Raw genomic sequence first — 22,669 nt, forward strand, 5'->3', positions numbered from 1 at the left:
GCCTCCCTCCCGGCCTGCCTGCCTGCCTGCCGGCCTGCCTGCCTGCCGGCCCTCCGGCCGGCCGGCCTGCCTGCCTCCCGGCCGGCCTGCCTGCCTGCCTGCCGGCCGGCCGGCCTGCCTGCCTCCCTGCCGGCCTGCCTGCCTCCCGGCCTGCCTGCCTGCCTCCCTGCCTCCCTGCCTCCCTGCCTCCCTGCCGGCCTGCCTGCCTGCCTCCTTCCCGGCCTGCCGGCCGGCCGGCCTGCCTGCCTGCCTGCCTGCCTCCCTCCCTCCCTCCCTCCCGGCCTCCCTCCCGGCCGGCCTCCCTCCCTCCCGGCCTGCCTGCCTCCCTGCCGGCCTGCCTGCCTGCCTGCCTGCCGGCCTGCCTGCCTGCCGGCCCTCCGGCCGGCCGGCCTGCCTGCCTCCCTGCCGGCCTGCCTGCCTCCCGGCCGGCCTGCCTGCCTGCCTGCCGGCCGGCCGGCCTGCCTGCCTGCCTGCCTGCCTCCCTCCCTCCCTCCCTCCCGGCCTCCCTCCCGGCCGGCCTCCCTCCCTCCCGGCCTGCCTGCCTCCCTGCCGGCCTGCCTGCCTGCCTGCCTGCCGGCCTGCCTGCCTGCCGGCCCTCCGGCCGGCCGGCCTGCCTGCCTGCCGGCCCTCCGGCCGGCCGGCCTGCCTGCCTCCCTGCCGGCCTGCCTGCCTCCCGGCCGGCCTGCCTGCCTGCCTGCCGGCCGGCCGGCCTGCCTGCCTCCCTGCCGGCCTGCCTGCCTCCCGGCCTGCCTGCCTGCCTCCCTGCCTCCCTTGCCGGCCTGCCTGCCTGCCTGCCTCCTTCCCGGCCTGCCGGCCGGCCGGCCGGCCGGCCTGCCTGCCTGCCTGCCTGCCTGCCTGCCTGCCTCCCTCCCTCCCTCCCGGCCTCCCTCCCGGCCGGCCTCCCTCCCTCCCGGCCGGCCGGCCGGCCTGCCTGCCTGCCTGCCTGCCTGCCGGCCGGCCTGCCTGCCGGCCCTCCGGCCCGCCGGCCTGCCTGCCTCCCGGCCGGCCTGCCTGCCTCCCGGCCGGCCTGCCTGCCTGCCTGCCGGCCGGCCGGCCTGCCTGCCTCCCTGCCGGCCTCCCGGCCTGCCTGCCTGCCTCCCTGCCTCCCTGCCTGCCTGCCTGCCTGCCTGCCTGCCGGCCGGCCTGCCTGCCGGCCCTCCGGCCGGCCGGCCTGCCTGCCTCCCTGCCGGCCTGCCTGCCTCCCGGCCGGCCTGCCTGCCTGCCTACCGGCCGGCCGGCCTGCCTGCCTCCCTGCCGGCCTGCCTGCCTCCCGGCCTGCCTGCCTGCCTCCCTGCCTCCCTGCCGGCCTGCCTGCCTGCCTCCTTCCCGGCCTGCCGGCCGGCCGGCCTGCCTGCCTGCCTGCCTGCCTGCCTGCCTCCCTCCCTCCCTCCCGGCCTCCCTCCCGGCCGGCCTCCCTCCCTCCCGGCCGGCCGGCCGGCCTGCCTGCCTGCCTGCCTGCCGGCCGGCCTGCCTGCCGGCCCTCCGGCCCGCCGGCCTGCCTGCCTCCCGGCCGGCCTGCCTGCCTCCCGGCCGGCCTGCCTGCCTGCCTGCCTGCCTGCCTGCCGGCCGGCCTGCCTGCCGGCCCTCCGGCCGGCCGGCCTGCCTGCCTCCCTGCCGGCCTGCCTGCCTCCCGGCCGGCCTGCCTGCCTGCCTACCGGCCGGCCGGCCTGCCTGCCTCCCTGCCGGCCTGCCTGCCTCCCGGCCTGCCTGCCTGCCTCCCTGCCTCCCTGCCGGCCTGCCTGCCTGCCTCCTTCCCGGCCTGCCGGCCGGCCGGCCTGCCTGCCTGCCTGCCTGCCTGCCTGCCTGCCTGCCTGCCTGCCGGCCTGCCTGCCTCCCTGCCGGCCGGCCTGCCTGCCTCCCTGCCGGCCTCCCTCCCGGCCGGCCTGCCTCCCTCCCGGCCTGCCTGCCGGCCTGCCTGCCGGCCTGCCTGCCTCCCTGCCTGCCTGCCTGCCTGCCTGCCTGCCTCCCTGCCTGCCGGCCGGCCGGCCGGCCGGCTTCCCTCCCGGCCTGCTTGCCTGCCTGCCTGCCTGCCTGCCTGCCTGCCGGCCTGCCTGCCTCCCTGCCTGCCTGCCTGCCTGCCTGCCGGCCTGCCTGCCTCCCTGCCGGCCGGCCTGCCTGCCTGCCTCCCTGCCGGCCTCCCTCCCGGCCGGCCTGCCTCCCTCCCGGCCTGCCTGCCGGCCAGCCGGCCTGCCTGCCTGCCTCCCTCCCGGCCGGCCTGCCTGCCTGCCTGCCTGCCTGCCTGCCTGCCTGCCGGCCGGCCGGCCGGCCTGCCTGCCTGCCTGCCTGCCGGCCGGCCTCCCTTCCTCCCGGCCTCCCTCCCGGCCGGCCTGCCTCCCTCCCGGCCGGCCGGCCTGCCTGCCTGCCGGCCTGCCTGCCTCCCTCCCGGCCTGCCTGCCGGCCTGCCTGCCGGCCTGCCTGCCTCCCTGCCTGCCTGCCTGCCTGCCTGCCTGCCTGCCGGCCGGCCGGCCTGCCTGCCTGCCTCCCTCCCGGCCTCCCTCCCGGCCGGCCTGCCTCCCTCCCGGCCTGCCTGCCTGCCTGCCTCCCTCCCGGCCTCCCTCCCGGCCGGCCTGCCTGCCTGCCGGCCGGCCTGCCTGCCTGCCTCCTTCCCGGCCTGCCTGCCTGCCTGCCGGCCTGCCTGCCTCCCTCCCTCCCTTCCTCCCGGCCTCCCTCCCGGCCGGCCTGCCTCCCTCCCGGCCGGCCGGCCTGCCTGCCTCCCTGCCGGCCGGCCGGCCAGCCTGCCTGCCTGCCTGCCTCCCTGCCGGCCGGCCTGCCTGCCTCCCTCCCTCCCTCCCTCCCTCCCTCCCTGCCTCTATGTCCAACTAAAACATGAAGTCTGTGATGTGGGAGCTGTAGCCATCTGGTTCTTCCTATATCCCGATCACAGACCAAAGAACGATCTTTGCCATAGATTAGTGTTTTCAATAAATCATCTGTTCGATGGCTATCGATAAAGGACATTGTCAACTTTTAACGGCTGTGGACCCTGCTCCTGGGCACCCAGGGAAGCTAGGCTTTAACATTTACCAAGCTCCAAATGACCCTGTCAACCCCCAAAGTGTGTGCTCTGTTTCTGCCCTGAGCACACGTTGCATGTCCGCTTCATTTAAATAAACAACAACAAAAATGGATCAAAGGGGTGACTTGGCTGGCTGGCTCCCTCAGCTAGGTCAGGGGAGCGGGTGACTCTTCATTGCTGGGCTGTGAGTTCGGGCCTTATGTTGGGTGTGAAGAGGACATAAAAACAAAACCAATCGATCAGTCAGTCAGTCAGCTGAGAATTAAAAAGGAGCCTTCCAAACATACAGATGAGAAAATGGAAGAAAACCTCCCTGGATCCCCAAAGATTAAAGTCACACAGCTTTGCACATACTGAAAACAGAAAATAAACCCTGCAAAATTTTTCTGCCGTGTCTTTCGTCATTATACCTCGTAACAACAACAACAACAACAACAACAACAACAACGACAACTCCTCCTCCTCCTCCTCCTCCTCCTCCTCCTCCTCCTCTTCCTCTTCCTCCTTCATCCATTCTATTTAAGAATTCCCAACACTGACAACTCTTATAAAGACCATCCAAGCACGGGACACAGAACTGCATTAGACCACATTCTTATGGCTACCAGACAGACATTAGAACTTCCACCCTTCGTGGTGACACCCCGAGCTCACTGATGAACTCTGCTTCCGAGTACTCTCGTGAAGCACACCACAAGCTCAGTCCGTGTTCACGGGACCACACTTAACAGATCGGGAACAGAACAGAACACACACCATACGGCGTTCACAGCAGCTGACGGAAGGCCAGGAGAAATACAAGTACCTCACACATCCAACTAATGGGGTTCTCTGAGAACAAAACTCTCTTTACGTCTTCCAACGTCTTCCAACGGGTGTGGATGTCCTTTGGATGCAGAAAACATTCGCACGTCATTTGCTATCGTTGCTCTCGGCACGCTCTTGCACCGAGGCCAAGGGACTGAGAGATGCATCTCGCCAGGTTAAAAAAAAATCTATCCATCGTGTGCCACCGCCACTGAGTGTCTGCACGCACTCTCTCCTTTTCTCACTCACACTAGCCTTTCGTACTTTGGCACCACTGTCGGTCGAACACGAGGATCAGAAAACACAAGGTTTCAGAAGTTCAAACAGCCTTCTGGTTCCATAGCACACCCTTGCATTCATAGCATGGATACGACTCCGTGAAATAAAGAGTAGTGGATATAAATGGGACACCCAAGGTCAAAGTCACAGCCTGTATGGTGTGAAGACGAATTCAAGAGTGAGAAAGCACGTAGACGGAAATATTCCTTCCTATGGCAGAATATTTACAGCACTGCTTTCAATGAAGTGCTTCTCCCGTAAACATTTGAAAGGAGATGAACGGCACAGATTCAATGAAGGCTTCATACTGTACTTCTGCATAGGAAGGGAGACAAGTGTCACAAACTACAAACGAAAGCAAAAAGACCAAACGCTGTGACACCATGATCTCCAAAAAGGAGGTTTTCCTGGGGGTGGGGAATTAATGTGGTGGGGTTCCAATTAACACAAGGAAAAAAGAATGTACTTATAATGAATGGGTTCCATAGTGAACACGCACAAAGAATTCACTTGACGAGTCCAGGGATACAATATTACAGGAGAAATCCTTTGATGTCCATTGTAGCCTGTGTGTGTGTGTGTGTGTGTGTGTGTGTGTGTGTGTGTGTGAGAGAGAGAGAGAGAGAGAGAGAGAGAGAGAGAACGAGAACCAATCAGGCAGTTGGTTCGCTTTCAAACACCTGATATTTCGACCCTTGATGTAACAAAACTTCTAAAATTCCTTTAGCTTTGCCTCTCTTTCTAAAGACAAATGTCAAAAACAGTGGTGAATATACTCCACGCTGAACGTACTGATTCTGAAAACTCTCAGTACGGATGGGTTTTATAATACACTTAACCATGTGTGGGGTGCTTGGTTGGCTCCGTCAGTTAAGTGTGTGACTGCGGCTCAGGTCATGATCTTACGGTTTGTGGGTTCGAGCCCTGCACCGGGCTCTGTGCGGACAGCCTGGAGCCTGCTTCGGATTCTGTGTCTCCCTCTCTCTCTCTCTGCTCCTTCCCCTTCCCACTCTGTCTCTCAAAAATAAATAAATGTTTAAAAAAGAAAGAAAGGAAAGAAAGAAAGAAAGAGAGAGAGAGAGAGAGAGAGAGAGAGAGAGAGAGAGAAGAGAAGAGAAGAGAAGAGAAGAGAAGAAAAAAAGAAATACACTTACCATGTGTTTAGAAAAATTTGAATTCCTACCAGTCTATACCTACCCCACTGTCTAAATTCCCCAGCTGGAAGATTTAGAATCTGTGCTTGAGCCAAAGCCTCCAGGAAAACCGCTGCCTGACTCTGCATTTGATGCGGGTCCCCAACCGATGGCCGCACCTGATTTAGAACCACTATCGGAGTTCTTTCCAGAACCAGGGACCCGAGGAGGTTCCTCGACACATGGCACATCGAAGTACCCTACGACCCAGCACTTTCACGACTAAGTACTTAGCCAAAGGATACAGGTCTGCTGTTTCCAAGGGGCACACGCACCTCAGTGTGCATAGCAGCACTATCAACGGTAGGCAAAGTATGGAAAGGGGCCAAATGTCCATCGACGGATGAATGGATACAGAAGAGGCGGTATCCATCTAACAACAGAGCAGTGCGCGGCCACCAGAGGGAATGAAGTCTTGCCATTTGCAAGTACCTGGATGGAACTGGAGGGTGTCATGCAAAGTGACATTTGTCCCTCAGAGAAACACATGTATCACAGGACCTCACCCGTGTGAGGACCTTCACTTCCCAAACAGAGGAACTCGGGAAGGGAAGGGAAGAAGGGAAGAAAAAATAACATACAAACAGGAAGGGGGACAAAAACGTAAGAGGCTCTTCCCTAAGGGGAACAAACAGAGGGTTCCTGGAGGGGGTTGTGCCGGGGCGGGGGCTGAAAGGGTGAGGGGTATGAAGGACTCTCCTCCTCAAACCACTGTTGCCCTATAGGCTAACTACCTTGGGGGTACATTGAAAAAATAAATTCAATAATAATATCAGAGAGGGCGAGGGCGAGGGCGAGGGCGAGGGCTACCTGATCATCTGCCAACGTCACAAAGGGAAAGTCCGGGAACCGTTTGGGAATGAAGCTGTCTACCGCTTCTCAGTCCTGGCAAAAGAACAGCTGCAGCTTATAGGCAGTCACGTCCCTCTGTAAGGCACCCGACAAACGCCTTCCTGCTTCTCAAAAGCTCATCTGGGCTTCGATGAGATTCAGGAAGTTTGCAGTCACCCCATCGTTCCTCGATCGCATGACTTTCACCTCGGTTTCCTATTACGTAAAACGAACACAGCCAAAGCCCTTTGAAGGACTAGTGTGAATATCTTTCCTGTCCTGAACCAGAAGAACCTCTCCAAAGCTACCAAAATATTCTTTCAGATCCTGTTCGGTTGTTTTCCACGGGAGACCCAACACTCTTAAATCGGACGTTTTCTGGATGGCTCTCTTCACTTTCACTGCTGAAGAAGCAGGCATCTGTCTCGTCCCTTTTTCTGTGGCTATCTTTGGGATAAGTTGACGACTGTCCGCTACCGGATTTCCCCAGCCAGCATCAGGGATGTGCAGGATGTGTTTGACCAGCCGGACACCTCTCATACACTGAGACGCTGGATTCCGGTAGTGCAGTCCACGTGCTGCCGACAAACTGGGCTGTCACTGTGGACAGCAGCACTGTCCCGTCGTCTTCCGATGGCATTTCAATGGGCTCGTCATTCTCATCTTTGGTCACCCGAGTACATTCAGACACCTGCTCTTATTTCTCTGCTAGGGTTCCGCTGCTAGGAAGCCTGACAGGGAACCCGAAGCGGCGAGGGATCCAGGAGCAGCCCAGCTACTGCTTCGCTCCCGCGAAATGGCCGCCTTGTAACTCTTTACGGAAGAGGAAAAAACACCACCGTGACCGCCACCATTTAATAACCTTGCTCTAAGTGTGGAGAAAGCAACCACCCATCCCCAAAAGGAAACTTGGGCAGGCTACACGTACAGGACATATGGAGCCTATACTTGCAAGTGCTTACTTACGTGGGAACATGGAAGGGTCGCCTGAGTCCCTGATGGCCCAGATGGGGTTCTTTGGAGGTGTCTGAATGAGTTTTCTTGTGTGCTCCCTTAGAGAAAGCTGGCCGTGAGACGACGCGGCCAGAAACTAGGAAGCCCTTTGGTTCCATCAGCGAAGCCCCGACTTTTGGGGAGGAACGGACGCTCACGGAGATATCCCGGGCCACATTTGGTTTGTGGGTTGCTGCAGCTTTTTTTTTTTTTTTTTTTTTTTTTTGGCTTCTTTGCGCCAAATTGGCTGTGTTCTCATTGGAAATGGAAAACACCTGCGCGATGGGATCCATCCGCGGTAATGCTCTCGTGCGATTGGATTTGTTTTTACAAAAGGGGGAGATTTGACCATTGGGTCTTTCGTGTCCTCTCCACAAATAGGAGTGAAACAAAGGCTGATGTTGGTTTGCATCTTGTTTGTGGATCTATGGCCACAGGTGTTATCCATGTGAGATGTTTTCTCTACCTCTGGATGCTATTGCTAACACCAATTTGTAAACGAGCTCCGTTAATGTGTTTCAAGGCAAGCTCTTGTAAACATTGGGCATTCTAACACTCGCGAGGATCAGAACAAACCCAAATGTGTTTCACATTCACGTGAACGGGGTGTGTGTGTGTGTGTGTGTGTGTGTGTGTGTGTGTGTGTGTGAAATTCTCTACATTCAGAGTTTTACTCCATAAGAAAGTTGCCTCACGGGAAGGGACACAATTGATGGCCCAGAGAGAGGAGAGATACAAATTGAACACACCTGCCCTCCCCGCTACACCCACACCCACACCCACACCCACAGACCCTTTCCCAATAGTCAGAAGAATGAGGAAGAGGAGGAAGGCAGACAGATGCCAGTGATCCTAAACCCACCCCTCCTCCTCCCCGAGCACAAGCGCCAAGATGGGTGCCCACCCCACGGCCTGCTCCTCCTTCACCTCTTCCACAGGGGGCTGAAAAGCAACTAGAGACAAAGCCACTTTTGCAGGAGGGGAAGACAGGAGACAGAGATGGAAGAAGAAGTAGGAGGTGGACGCGGACGCGGAGTTGGAGGCGCAAAAGAAAAAGATGAAAGACACACAAAAAGGTGAGTCCAAAACTTTAAATCTGCCTGGGGCCTGGCCGGCGGCTCCCTGGCCGCCTCCCCCTCCCCCTGTTTCTGCATCAGTTGGTGTGGCTCCAGTGATCTCCTAGGCCATCCCCGCTGGTGGGGCCTCCCGTGTGAGCCTGATGGTGGGGAAACAGATCGTTTGACTTTTTAGCGGACACGGGTGTGACGTCTTGGGTACTCAAGGCCATGGAAGGTTGATTGCTTACTTAAAATGGACATATTTTCGGAGCCGTCGATATCAAATACAATGCCGACAGTTAGGTTTTATTCTTGGTGGTGGTGGTTGTAAAATGGCTTGAATTTGGTGCTCTCTGCATGACAAGGCTTTGGGGTGGGCAGCTCCGGTCATGGCCTTGCTTCCGTCCCAATACTGACCCTGTAACTGTGGTCCTCAAAATATACATCTCTGTGACCTTTACAAACAACATAACCCGTTTTCTCCCTCGTTTTACAACAGGTATCAAAAACAAAATCAAAAAAACTTTACAGACACTTACGCCCTTCCTTGTTCCACTCAGACACGCACTCTAGGGTTCAGGCCCGGGGCAGGGGCCTAATCAGCTTTCATGTGACTTCAATTTATGACTTCACGGGTACCCGTTGCAGTTTGTCAGCAAAAAGTACTTCAAACGATGGTGATGGTCGATTTTGTCTCTCGCATACAGTGTTCGTGGGTGAATGTTGACAGGAGATAGGTTAAATACACAAAAATGTTTACTCGTAAACCTTTAAATTTTTTCCTTGTACCATTTATTTTTGAGAGAGAGAGAGAGAGAGAGAGAGAGAGAGAATGACTGAGAATGAATGTCAGCGAGGGAGGGGCAGAGACAGCGGGAGACACGGAATCCGAAGCAGGCTCCAGGCTCTGAGAGGTCAGCACAGAGCCCCACGCGGAGCTCGAACTCACGAGCTGTGAGATTGTGACCTGAGCCGAAGTCGGACGCTTAACCGACTGAGCCGCCCAGGAGTCCCTATTTGTAAACTTTTAAAATGGCTTCCCCAATCTTTCGTGACCTGCAACTTCAAAGCTTTGCTAAGTGAAGCGGTAAATTAGGTTCAATTCTTCGGACATCTGAGTCTTTTCCACAGAAGATAAAATACTAAATTGTGAATTACTAAACCTACGGCGTTTTCTTTTGTGTTTTTCTTTTGTTTTTTGTTTTGCTGTGTGTGTGTGTGTGTGTGTGTGTGTGTGTGTGTGTGGTCTTTGGCTTTATTCAGAAAAACTTAACAGTAAAGATACTTGGGTCTGTTAGTAAACAGGTTTCATCGTTTGTCGTTGTTGTTTTTTTTCCTTGAAGATTTGTTTTCCAGCCTATTTCTTTATTTTTAGGGGAGGGAGGGAGGGAGAGAGAGAGAGAGAGAGAGAGAAAGAGAGAGAGAGAGAGAGAGAGAGAGAGAGAGACACACACACACACACACACACACACACACACACACTCAGAATGAGTCAGTGGGAGGGGCAGAGGATCCGAAGCGGGCTCTGCGCTGACAGCACAGACAGCCCAACGCATGGCTCAAACTCACGAACCGAACCGTGGGATCATGAGCTGAGCCGAAGTTGGATGCTTAACTGACAAAGCCACCCAGGCGCCCGTTTCATGACTTGTTAAAAATTGTACAGAAAAAGAAAAAAGAAACAAAACCGAACACCACAACGTATTTCTGAAAATGATGAGATACATTCGTACATTTGGCAGTGTAAAGAATTCTGGTGTGTGGGGGGCCTGGGTGGCTCAGTGGGTTAAGCGTCTGATTTCAGCTACGGTCATGGTTCATGGATTTGAGCCCTGAGCTGGGTTCTGCACTGACAGTGCAGAGCTCCCCTTTCCCCCCACCTCTCAAAATAAAGGAATTAACCTAAGAGGAAAAAAAGAACTCCATAAAAAAAAAAAATTAAAAAGAAGGCAGGCAGGCAGGTGGAAAAGAAGAGAGAAAAAACACAAAAGACTATATGGTCAATCGCTATTCTTGGTGTGTTTATGTCAATACTGAAGCCATGTCTGTTAACACTGGACTTATTTTACAAACAAATTAGTTTTCATTGGGCTATCTTTGACAGGAATGGAGGGGTCTCGATAGAAAAAGATTATATTTCAATAGCTCTTTGGTGGATGTTAAATTCTAGTTCTGGTTAATTAATTTTCTTTGACTGTTTGTTGTTTGCCTTTAAAACTGGGCTGGATCCTGAATCCTGGTTTCCTCCAATATCTGACTATGACTCTTCACACTCAGGCTTCCAATCCTCTCCCATCCTCTTATCTTACCATCCTGAAGAACTCAAATGGCCCTTTTCCCTGAAGCCCTGCAAAGGAAAGCTGAACAACTGGAGATAAACTTCAGAGAAATTGCCACAGTTGTAGACAATCTGTGTGCCTGTTGCTCTACGGGCCATTCAGAACGAGACATTTGCTGCTGTTGTGTTTTTGTTGTTTTTAAAGTAGGCTTCACCACGCCCAGTGTGGAGCCCAACTGGAGCCTTGAGCTCACGACCCTGGGATTGAGACCTGAGTGAAGAGCCAGACTTGAATACTGAACCTGAACCCACTGAGCCACTCAGGATCCCCCAAAATGAGACATTTGAACTACATGCCAGAAAAATCGGTCAGATTGCCCCCTGCCTGCTCACACTCCAGCTGAGGATGCTTCGAGCCTGGCATCTAGACACCTTCTCACTGACCACACTTGGGACTTAGACACTGGGTTTATAAGTTGTTCTAACCATTAACCCGTGGTTTTCTTTTCTTTCTGTAGAAATACCTCTTATTAGTTACCTGATTGCTGAACGAGGCAGAGTCAAAGCTAGTTCACGAACACTTGCTGCACCTGTATTAGCTCCTCTTTAGAAATAAGAACCCACATTTTCTTTGTATTTTTATAAGTTTCTTAATATTTACTTTTGAGAGGGGGTGGGGGGAGGGAGACCCATAATCTGTAGCTGGCTCCAGGCTCTGAGCTGTCCGCACAGAGTCTGATGCGGGGCTCGAAATCACGAATGGCGAGATCCTGACCGGAGCCAGAGTCCGATGCGTAACCCACGGAGCCACCCAGGTGCCCCAGCAATAAAAGCCCACATAAACAGGGGCACCTGGATGGCTCAGTCGGTAGAGCGCGTAGCTCTCGATCTTGGGGTTGTAAGTTCGAGCCCAACGTTGGGTGTAAAGGTTACTTAATAAGATTAAAAAAAACATAAAAGTAAAATCAGACAGCAATTCACTTGGGTACAGTAAGAGGCCCTTGACCACCACAACCTTCCCCTTCGCGCCCCCCGCCCCCCCAAGGTGGTTATAACATTGGGTTTGACTATACTGTTACTATTTCTTAGAATACACTTGGGGAGAAAACTCAGGATATGATGCAGTACCAAACTATGCAGAAAAATATCCAAGATCTCAGATAGGAACTATCTCTGATACCCACCCCCACCCCCACCCCCACCCCCACCCCCAATTAGCACAAGGGAGCAAAAGTTGTGCCCTGCACCCTGTCAAATCCTTCCCTTCCAAAGCCCCTGCCACACCCTAATTCGGCTTGAAATAGTTTCAGAAGGTGGCCCCCCACCCCTGTTCCATAAAAGTGGAACGAGGGATTGACAATGGAAACTTATAAAGGGGAAGAAAACTTTACACCTCTGACTCCATGTTGCTTCGATTCCCTTCACAACCTCTGTGTAGCCCTGCACCTCGGCCTGTGACAGGTGAGATTTACAGAAACTGTTCTCACCGGGGGAGATAAACGGATAGCCCGAGCCCGAGCCATCACCCATCATCGTCCCCATTCCTTACCATTGGGAAATGATCCAAACTCCAGAGGCTGGGGGTGAGTGTGGGGGGCGGGGAGTGGGGAGTGGGCAATTGAAACTGTGCCACGGAGGGTTAAGGAGGCTGACGCTCGCTCTCTCTCGCAGACAACCTAAATCTTGTTCTTCAGAGAACTATTTGCCCCTAATCAGCTATTGTGTCTTTTCAGGTCCCACAGACAAACTCTAGCTGTCTCTGAAGAGGCCTGGACTCAAGGTCCACCGATATGCTTGCAGCCTATAAGCCAGCACAGCCCTGAGAGAAAGAGCCTAAGTCGCCATCCAGGTTATACCAGCTCTCGGGGCATACCCACAGCCCCTTCTCCGTGTCCTAAGGTAACCTGCTGACATCAGGGACTAAATGTTGCCTCGTTCTCATGTGAAGTCTCCGCCCCTAAGTAAACCTGGGGATATGCATGACAGGTATGTTTCCTCAATGTGGGTGCTCCATCTTTCCTCATCAATAATCACAGATGTGCCTTCCCTTGTATCAACAGGTATGTAAAGGATTCTTGGGATGTCATTCTTTTGTCAATTCAAGTCTATTCCAATGTTGCACTGGCTCCTTCAAATTGTCCTTGTTGAAAGTGTGTTGCTGTCCCTGTCTCTCTGTTAAAAATGCTTTGCCAAATACAAAGGCAGACCATCTGAGCCAAGCACATGAACTATGTCTGCTGGTCAATGGAACTTACAGAGAACATACGTCACTTTTGAGTTTCCCACCATTTATGTTACAATACGTTCGCCCCAACGAGGAACCCTAGGTGGTTCAAAGACACATATGTGTGCTTACACACACACACACACACACACACACACACACACACTCACTCACTCTCATACCCAGCAAGGAGGGACACACCCAGGGCCTACAAGACAGTCACCTGGCACTGAGGGACATAAAAACATCAAGTTGATCATCCGTGATTTCTGAGGAAAGATTATCGACCAAGACGGGGAAATGATAAAGGAAATCCTAAACTTTTAATGTTGGTGGTCTCCCAGGGAAGCTATATATGTAATATTTACCGAGGTCAAAGGGACTCTAGAAAACCTCAAAGCATGAGCTCTTTTTCTGTCCTGAGCACAGATTGTATGTCTGGTTTGTTTAAAAAAAAAAAAATTTTTTTTTTAAACATAACTAACTAAAAAAGGGGGCTTCCAAAGGGGGCTTATAAAGAGGAGGGAAACAAAAGAAAACAATACAAAAACCTTCCTGGTCGCCATAAGATTGAAGTCATACAGCCTTGCACATACTAAAAACAGAAGATAAAGTCCGTAACTTTCTGGAATGTGTTCTTTCTCCTCATGGTGATTCCTAACATCTGCGCCCCCCCCCCCCCCGGCCCCGTGCCCTGTTTATCCTTTTTTTTTTTTTTTTTTTGGTAAGCTGTATGTATGCCCAATGTGAGGTCTTCCCCAGATGACTGACTTGTTTGTGAAGATTGCATATCCCCGTCAGCCCTCCTAACTTGGGCTCCAATGAAACTCTTTTCCTTCCTCTTTAAAATTGTTTTTAAAAAGGCTCATTCATTTTGCATCGACATAGGGTAAATGCTATAAAAGGTAAACAAGACATAGTGAGGGGACAAACTGGGAAAGGTGGACAGCGTTTAAAAGATGCTTTTAAATGCTACACTTCTTCCTGCCTTTCCTTCACAGGTAGGACAGCACCTACACGTACTGTCGTTGGCAATGGTCATCGGCCTAGAGAGGAAGAAACCATTCCATAGTTTTCCACACGGCGGATGAGAAGGCCCTCTCGGACCAAATCCAGGAACTCCCTTACTGTGAGCCAAGGACCGGTGTTTTGTCGTTTTCCTTTCAGTTGTGGTTAGAAGTAGAAGTAGACATCACCTACAATTGAGATTTTTCACCATATATAAGCGTAGAGCTCAGTGGTATTAGGTGCAACATTCACGTCCTCCTCGTTGCGTTCTCTCTTTCCATTCCATTTGTTGTAGTGTTTTAAGATTTATGTTTTTATTTTTTTAATTTTTTTTTAATATATGAAATTTATTGTCCAATTGGTTTCCATACAACACCCAGTGCTCATCCCAAAAGGTGCCCTCCTCAATACCCATCACCCACCCTCCCCTCCCTCCCACCCCCCATCAACCCTCAGTTTGTTCTGTTTTTAACAGCCTCTCTTATGTTTTGGCTCTCTCCCACTCTAACCTCTTTTTTTTTTTTTTTTTTTCTTTCCTTCCCTTCCCCCATGGGTTTCTGTTAAGTTTCTTAGGATCCACATAAGAGTGAAACCATATGGTATCTGTCTTTCTCTGTATGGCTTATTTCACTTAGCATCACACTCTCCAGTTCCATCCACGTTGCTACAAAAGGCCCTATTTCATTCTTTCTCATTGCCACGTAGTATTCCATTGTGTCTATAAACCACAATTTCTTTATCCATTCATCAGTTGATGGACATTTAGGCTCTTTCCATCATTTGGCTATTGTTGAGAGTGCTGCTATAAACATTGGGGTACAAGTGCCCCTATGCATCAGCACTCCTGTACCCCCTGGATAAATTCCTAGCAGTGCTATTGCTGGGTCATAGGGTAGGTCTATTTTTAATTTTGTGAGGAACCTCCACACTGCTTTCCAGAGCGGCTGCACCAATTTGCATTCCCACCAACAGTGCAAGAGGGTTCCCGTTTCTCCACATCCTCTCCAGCATCTATAGTCTCCTGATTTGTTCATTTGGGCCACTCTGACTGGCGTGAGGTGATATCTGAGTGTGGTTTTGATTTATATTTCCCTGATGAGAAGCGACGTTGAACATCTTTTCATGTGCCTGTTGGCCATCCGGATGTCTTCTTTACAGAAGTGTCTTTTCATGTTTAAGATTTATGTTTTTAATGTTTACTTATTGGTTTAAGGGGGGGGGGTGGGAGGGAGGGAACCCCAAGCAGGCTCCGCACTGTCCGTGCGAGAACCCAACGCAGGGCTTGGTCTCACGAACCCTGAGATATGACGTGAGTCAAAATCAAGCGTGGGATGCTTCACCCACTGAGCCACCCAGGCACCCCACCCATTCCATTTGTTTTAAAGACACAAACGTTGCAAACGTGTTTTTTTTTTTTCCAACTTTTATTTATTTTTGAGATAGAGAAAGAGCATGAATGGGGGAGGGTCAGAGAGAGGGAGACACAGGTTCTGAAGCAGGCTCCAGGCTCTGAGCTGTCAGCACAGAGCCCGACGTGGGGCTTGAAACTCACGGACCGTGAGATCATGATCTGAGCCCAAGTCGGACACTTATCCGACCGAGCCCCCCAGGCGCCCCACAACCTTTTTTATTTTTTTTAAAGTTTGTCCATCCATGCCTTCATTCCTTCATTCATTTTTCACATTCTCTTCACTCGATGTGGGACTTGAAGTCACAACCCTGACAGAGGTCAAGAGTCCAAGAGTCGCATGCTCTTCTGAGTGAGCCAGCCAGGAGCCCCTTCCATTCCATGATTTGAAACAACCCCAGGATCCTGACTCAGACTCCCAAATTGACGGATGAGAGCCCCACCCACGCCCTCTAGGCCATCTGTGGGGCTGTTTCATGTGTGTCCATCTTCCTTCCTCCTTTTAGTGGCACGTCAAAGGTTGCGTGTGAAACAGCCAGTGACTGTGGAATGAAACTGTACTCCGTTTCCCTTTGGAAGCAGGTGGGAGAGGGAGGACAGGTCAATGGCTAATCAATAGAGTGTTAGTGTTGCTTTACAGGAGTGTGCCCGCTGGGACCATCACCCGGGGTCACAATTGTCCCCTGTCAGGCCTCCCTCACCCTCTATCCCTTATTGCTCCATGCCTGTGTTTGGCCTCTGAACCCTAAGACCCCACCATCACGTGTTTCATGCCACCCCCTAACTCTGACTCGGCAGGCCACGCCACGCCACACCATGCCGCTCGCTCGCTCGCTCGCCCGCCAACTCCTTACCCTTCCACGTACCTGCACCCCCACCCCTGGAAGGCATTATAGTAAGATATCATCCTCCACATCCATGATTCTCAAACGGTTTATTGAGGTTTCCTGGGTTAGGAAAAGGAGGGGACTCTCTTTCTTCCAGAGAAGGCAAGTTCTTCAGACATCATCTTCTCCCCTCCCCCCTTCTCTCCCCCCCCCCTTCTCTCTTCCCCCCCCCCCCCTTTCCTCCCTTTCCTCCCAGTAGTTCAGAAATTTCAGCCTAAGGGTTGGGGGAGTTGAAGAAAGCCATTCAATGGAGAGAAGCCCCAGGCTCAGACTTTAACAGAAAGCTTTCTGCATTTGAACGAAGGGGTTGAATGAGGCCGATTAGAATGAATCGCCCTGAACCTCCCTTCCACTGCCACTCCCATCCCCGCCCCCACCCCTGCCGCACCCCCACCCCCCACTCCCACCCCCCACGAGTCCTCCAGTGGTTTGGGGAACTGAAGGCTGCGGGTGGGCAGGGGGTGGGGGCGCGTGCATCCTAAGCGGCAAAGTAGGCCCCTGGTCCACAGGAAAAATACAAAGTCTATGTACCGAAATCTGTTGCGTCTGTATACGCCGATAATGACACCGCAGAAAGACAAATTAGAAAAGAAAAGAAGAGAAAAGAAAAGAAAAGAAAAACAAAACAACCCCCCAAAAACAATCCCACTTACAACGGTACCAAAAATAATAATGAAGACCACGAAAAGAAATAAAGGAACAAAGAAACATCCGGGCACGAGCGAGCGGGTCTCCCTGTACGTCAGCTACGTTAGAGGGTCCCTCTCCTAGAGGCCCCTTCAGCTCAACGGTGGGCTGCGGTGTCCCTGTCTCTAGCCCGATTCATCTTGGTGCGAGGACCCTAAGTGGCCAAGCAGGCCCCCGGTCCACGGGAAAAATCATGCTCTGGGTCCAGCGGAGTTGTGTGTCTCGGGCACAGCGGTCAAGGGGTTGGCGAGATGTGTGTGGAGGAGAGGAGGTATCTGTTCCGGGGCCGCCCTCCCGGGCACCGCTCTGGCTGAGAAGAGGGCAGTGGGGCGCGGCCTGGACCTGGACGACAGTTACTGCCTGCTCCTGGGCTGAGGGCTGAGGGTAGTGGGGCAATGCCCACGCTGGCTCCTGTGACGCAGTTCGTCCTGGGCACCTTCTGTGGTTTCTGTGCAGGTGCCGGTTGCCGTGATGACCGAGGAGGCTAAACTCCTCTCTCCGCCTGGTTGTTCAGACGCCCGATCCTCCCGTGTTCTCGGTACGTGGACTGACCCGCCACCCTCCCATGCCACCAGACCCCTTGTGCCAATATCTCCTGTTTCAGAGTGCTTTCGCCTTGTCCGGAAAGTAAACAAACAACACTCGCAGATACCCACCCCGCGAGAGAACAAAGAGACGTCCGGCCCCGAGCGAGCGAGTGGGTCGCCCTTGTGCCTCAGTGTACTTTAGAGACTCGGTCTCTTAGAGACACCTGAAGCTCAACGATGGGTTGCGGTGTCCCTCCCTGTCTCTGGCCCGGTTCCATCCCCGGACGAGTCCCACAGTCTCTTTGCACGACGACGACGACGACGACGACGACGACGACGACACCACCGCTCGCTCACGTGAGCCGGAGGCAACGTGCTAACGGGACCGGAGGGTGGCACTGTGGATTCAAAGTGACCTACGCGCCGAAGCGTCTGTAAACGTGGTGTCCAGAAACCTTGGACGTTGCCGTGCCCTGGATGAAATCGTCGCTCTGGAGACTCGGGCACGTGTCGCCCACCTTCTCTACGTTCTTCCTACCTTTAGCCTCCCTGTGTGTGTTTGCCCGACATCTTGCCTGATGGTTCACGGAGGAATGAGACACCCATCCGGCAAGAGCTGATGCTCCACTCACCACGGCACATGACTGACGGAAAAGAATACGCACGGGCCCGCACTCATCTTACCCTTCGTTCTCCACCGTGTCAGAAAAACATGTGGCCTGCCTTCCTCCTGTCCAAAGCCAAACTGGAAGGAAGACTTAGATGTAAAGGAAACGTTAGAGAAGCTTTCAAAAAGTAGCAGCAAGCAAGCAAGCAAGCAAGCAAAGTAAACCACCCACCCCTACCCTCCTGCCCAGCAGGTGCAAGAAGCGTGCGCGGAGCACTCTCCTCCTTTTCTCCCTGGAGGTTCCCCCCCCCCCCCCCCCCCCCCAGGATGTCTTTCCTACGCCACCAGGGGAGTGACATTCTTATCCTCAAGGACAGGAGGAGAAGTGGAGAGAATTCTAGAGGAGAAAAGATCTTGGTTGGTTGGTTTCGTTGGTTTTAAAATCCTCCTCATCCTTTAGCCTCCCCATGTAGTTCAGTTAGTCGTCCACCGTCGCTTCTCCTTGTTCAACCCAATATACAAGCGTTGAGGTCTGGCCACTTCTCAGGGTCTTGGTTTACCTCAGGAGGGGCTCTACCTGTCACGTGAAACTTGTAGGAAATCAATGTGTCAGCTCCTTGTACGGTTAGCCTGTCTCGTGTCAGTGTCACCCTCAGGGTCACCTGCAAACCCTAAGAGGGTGGAGGCATAGGGTGTGTCTCGGTGACACCTTCCTTCTCCCTGCCGGCCCCCCCCCCCCCCCCCCCTTTGGACTGTAGGGTCCTCTGGGAACCGGGACATTTTTAGTGAGTGGCTATTAACTCCTTCCGTTCTCCATCTCCCGCCGCCGCCGCCGCCGCCGCCGCCGCCGCCGCCGCCGCCGTAGTAGTAGTGTGTTTATTGAGGACAGTAATGGTGAAAGCCATATTCTTGTCGCTTGCCACGCCGTGCACTTGCACCCATGTTCCCCGTAGCTGTTTGTGGTCTTTGGACTTCGTCGTGGCCCCGTGCGACAAAGGACTTTGCTTAAGCTTTATCCGTGGTCGTTCGTTTATCCATCACCCCCTTTCTGCCCCCCCCCGCAGCTTGGTTTGTAATGTTTCCGAGAGAGACGTTCCCCCGCTTGACCCGACAGAATAAAAATGGCTCGTCCGGGGGCGCCTGGGGGGCTCGGTCGGTTGAGCGTCCGACTTCGGCTCACGTCATGATCTCGCGGTCCGTGGGTTCAAGCCCCGCGTCGGGCTCTGTGCTGACAGCTCAGAGCCTGGAGCCTGGTTTGGATTCTGTGTCTCCCTCTCTCTCTGACCCTCCCCCGTTCATGCTCTGTCTCTCTCTGTCTCAAAAATACATAAATGTTAAAAAATTAAAAAAAAAAAAAAAAAAAAAAAAAGGCTCGTCCGTCCGTTGTTGTTCTGGGAGTACTCTCTCGCGTGGTTTCGGTTTGACCGTCCGTCTCCCTCCCTCCCTCCCTCCCTCCCTCCCTCCCTCCCTCCCTGCCCGCCGAAATGTGTCTAAGTCCTCCCTCCCGGGAGCGCGGGCGCCGCCTGGGCCGCTCTGGGCCGCCCGTGCCTCACGGGCGCCCGCGGCCCGCCCGGTGTGTGCGGGGAATTTTCCGCGCACGTCCGCCTCGGCCGGCCGGGGAGTCGAGTGGCCGGTCTGCCCCGCCCTTTCCAGCGGCAGCCGCCCCGATGCATTTTTCGAGTGTCCCTTGGGCTGCCGGGGTCGCGCCGTGCCGGCCGGGAGCTCCCGAGGCGGACGCCCTCCGCCGGCCTGGGACCGAGAGGCGGCATCCGGAGTGGGCCGGGACGAGATCGGGCGGCCGGGCCGCCGGCTGTGCGCCCTCACGTCCCCGAGATCGCGAGCTGTCCCCGCTGACGTTTCGGTCGGTTGTCGGGCGCCACCTGGCGGCCGCTTTTATATAGCGTTTCCCCTCCGGAGCGTCGGCGACGTCGGCAAGGGATGCGATTTGGTCGCGGTGTCCGGGGCGGAGTTCCAGAAGGCCGGCGACGTTGGCGTGATCGTCCCGCTGTCGTCGGGGCGCCGGCGGCTGGTGCACTTGCCGGAGATTGAACCTCCGGGTATATGGGGGAGTAGTGGCGGCGCTCCCTGGGAGCGAGCTGGGGTGGGGGGCTGCCCGGACGGGTCGACCAGCACCCGCCGGTGCTTTCCTCCCCCAACCCCTCGACCGCGGGGACCGCGGGGACCTCCCGGGGCCGCCACCCGGAGACTGTGGCCACGTCGGTCGCTCGTCGGTCCTTCCCTGCCAGGCGTCTTTTGTCTTCCCTCCCGCGTCGCGGTCGGGCCGGGCTGGGCCGGGCCGGGCCGGGCTGGGCCGGTGAGGACCGTCCTGAGCCTTGAGGGGAAGCCCGCGGAGGGCGCCGTGGGCCCGGGAGGGGGCACGCGTGGGGCTCCCGGTCGTTGGACCCGATTTTCTCCCCAGATTTTCCGAGGCCCGCTGCGGAGTTGGGGACCGGGCCGGGCCGCGAGGGGAGGCCCGTATAGGGCGCCAACGCCGGCGCGCCCGCGATCCCCGTTGAGGTCCCGCCGTCGGGGGCGCCTCCGCGGAATTCAACCCCCCCCAAAACAGTCCCAGCCGGGGGTCGGGGACTGGCACGGGGCCGGTCTTGCGAGGGCCGGGGAGGCTTCCGCAGGCGACAGCGCGGAGTGTTTTATTTTTCTAAGTCCCGACCAGGAGACGACCCGTGCACGGGCGAACGTGTAACGGGGCAGGGCCTACCCGGCCAGCCCCTCCCCTCCCAATCCCGCGATTCCCTGGTCGGTCGGTCGGTCGGTCGGTCGGTCCTGGGGTCGACCAGATGGCCCCCGGGGACTTCCGGGGGGGGGGGGGTTGCTTGGCGGCGATGGGAAGATGCTTGGGGCCCGTGGCCGGGCCAGGGTCCCAGAAGGTCCCAGTGACCTGTGGCTCGGCCCCGCCTGCCAACGCGGTTATTTTTGTCTCCTCAAAGGAGTGCTTTTTGCTGCCAGGTAGGTGCTGACACGTTCTGATGTGGCGGTTGTCATCCTGTAAGAGAGACTTGGGCCTCGTCGTCGCTGGCGTGGCTCCGGGCTTGGTGGTGACGCTGAGCCGGACCCGACTCCGCCCTTGCCTGCCTGCTTGCTCGAGCCGTCTGCCTTGGGCCTGCGTGCCGGCTCTTGTGCATCCAGGTGTGGTCCAGGCTGTGGTGCCACCTCCGGTCTCTGGCACCCGAGGGCAGCGTGGGGAGGCGGCGTGGGTCTTCTACCCTGTGCGCCCCCCGCTGCGGGCACCCGGCCGCGGTCGTGACAAACCCACCCTTGCAAGGCTCCGTGCCGCGTGTCAGGCGTTCCCCTTTTCCCTTGTGGGTTGTCCGGCTGCCTGTTCCCTGGGAGAGGTGGGGGAGGGGTGCTGGCGAGGCTGAAGCAGGCCCTCCTCTGGTCGCTGTCCTCGCTGGGCGTTTCCCCAGCCCCCCCTCACCCCAGGACTGCCTTGTGTTGGCGGTAACCGATCGATGTGGTGATCTCGCGCTCTCCCGGGCCGGGCCTAAGCCGTGTCAGACGAGGGACGGACACTCCTGGCGGGTGGGGCCGCTCTTCTCGTTCTGCCTGCGGGCCCCATGCTCCTCCTTCCCGCCTGTGGGCGGTGCAGGGGGGTGCAGAGGGGTGCGGACTCCGGCCCGACCCCGGCCTCCCGTGGCTTGCGGGACTGGGGTCAGCTGACGCAGCGGACACTCTCGCTGGCCTCTCCTGGCTGTGTGTGGTGGGTGGCCTCCTCCCCGTGGTGGGGGGGGCCGCACCCGATGCCACGCTGCTCACCGCCTGGGCGTGCTGAGCGCGTGGCGCCTGGCCCTCCGTGGTGCCCCTGGAGCGCTCCAGGTCGTCTCAGGTGCCTGAAGCCGAGTGGTGGCGCCGTTCCCTGTTCCCAGCGGACCCCCTTTGGGTCGCCGCCGTTGGCGGAGATGCCCGAGGTGGGCGGGTGGCAGAATCGGTGAAGGGAGGCACACCCGTTCCCCCTGCTGTGGGGAGCGGGCGCCTTGTCGTCCCCGCCCTGCAACGGCCGCTGTTGCCCGGAGGGTGTGGGGGACTGACTTGGTGGGGCGAGTTTGAGTGATCGTGGCGGGCCGAGCCGGCGCCGTGGCGCTTGGCCAAAACCCCCTCTGAGCGAGGACTTGTCGGTTTCTTGCCCAGCGCGTTGCTGCTGGTGTTTCGCCTCGGTTTTTCTCGGGCCTCACCTGGAGGCGCGGCGCTCCTTCCGGGCGGTGACACGAGCAACCGCGCGCGTGGGGAAGGCAGGCGGCCCTCGTTGTGGGCCCTGACCGCGAATGCTCTGGAATGCCCTGTGTCAATCCGTTGCCGTGGACCTTTCTCCCCCGCCCCGGGTCCTGGCGGCCCCGGGAAGAAACGCCTTTTGTTTGGCGGGTCCCGATGGGGGGACGAATTTGGGTGGGGGGCGACGCGCCCTTGGTGAGAAAGCCTTCTCTAGCGATCCGAGAGGGTGCCTTGGGGTACCGAAACCCCCCAGTCGCTGCCCCTCCTGTGCGCGTAGTGGCCACCCGTGTTGGGGGTGACTGCATGCCCTTGTGCGTGTTAGGCGGAGCCTTCTCTCCCGCGCGAGAGGAGGTCTGTCGGCCCCGCGGTGGGGCCGAGCGCCGCTCTTCGCCTACCGCGGCCTGCGCCTCCCCCCTCTGAGTCGGGGGAGGGTCACGCCAGGCCTGGCCGGTGTCCGGCGCCGGGGCCCGTGCGCCTCGGGCGTGTGGTGTGCGAGCGCGCGCGCACGCGCGCGGTGTCCCCCCGCTTCTCCCGTGGCGGTGTGTGTCCCGAGGGGCTTGGGGCGTCCCTGCGCGCCCCGCCCCCCCTGCGCCGCGCGGGCGGCGGCTGTCTCCCGCCCGCCCCCGTTCCGGGCTCGCCGCT

Source organism: Prionailurus viverrinus, chromosome E1 (assembly GCF_022837055.1).
Source record: "Prionailurus viverrinus isolate Anna chromosome E1, UM_Priviv_1.0, whole genome shotgun sequence".
Taxonomy (NCBI): Eukaryota; Metazoa; Chordata; class Mammalia; order Carnivora; family Felidae; genus Prionailurus; species Prionailurus viverrinus.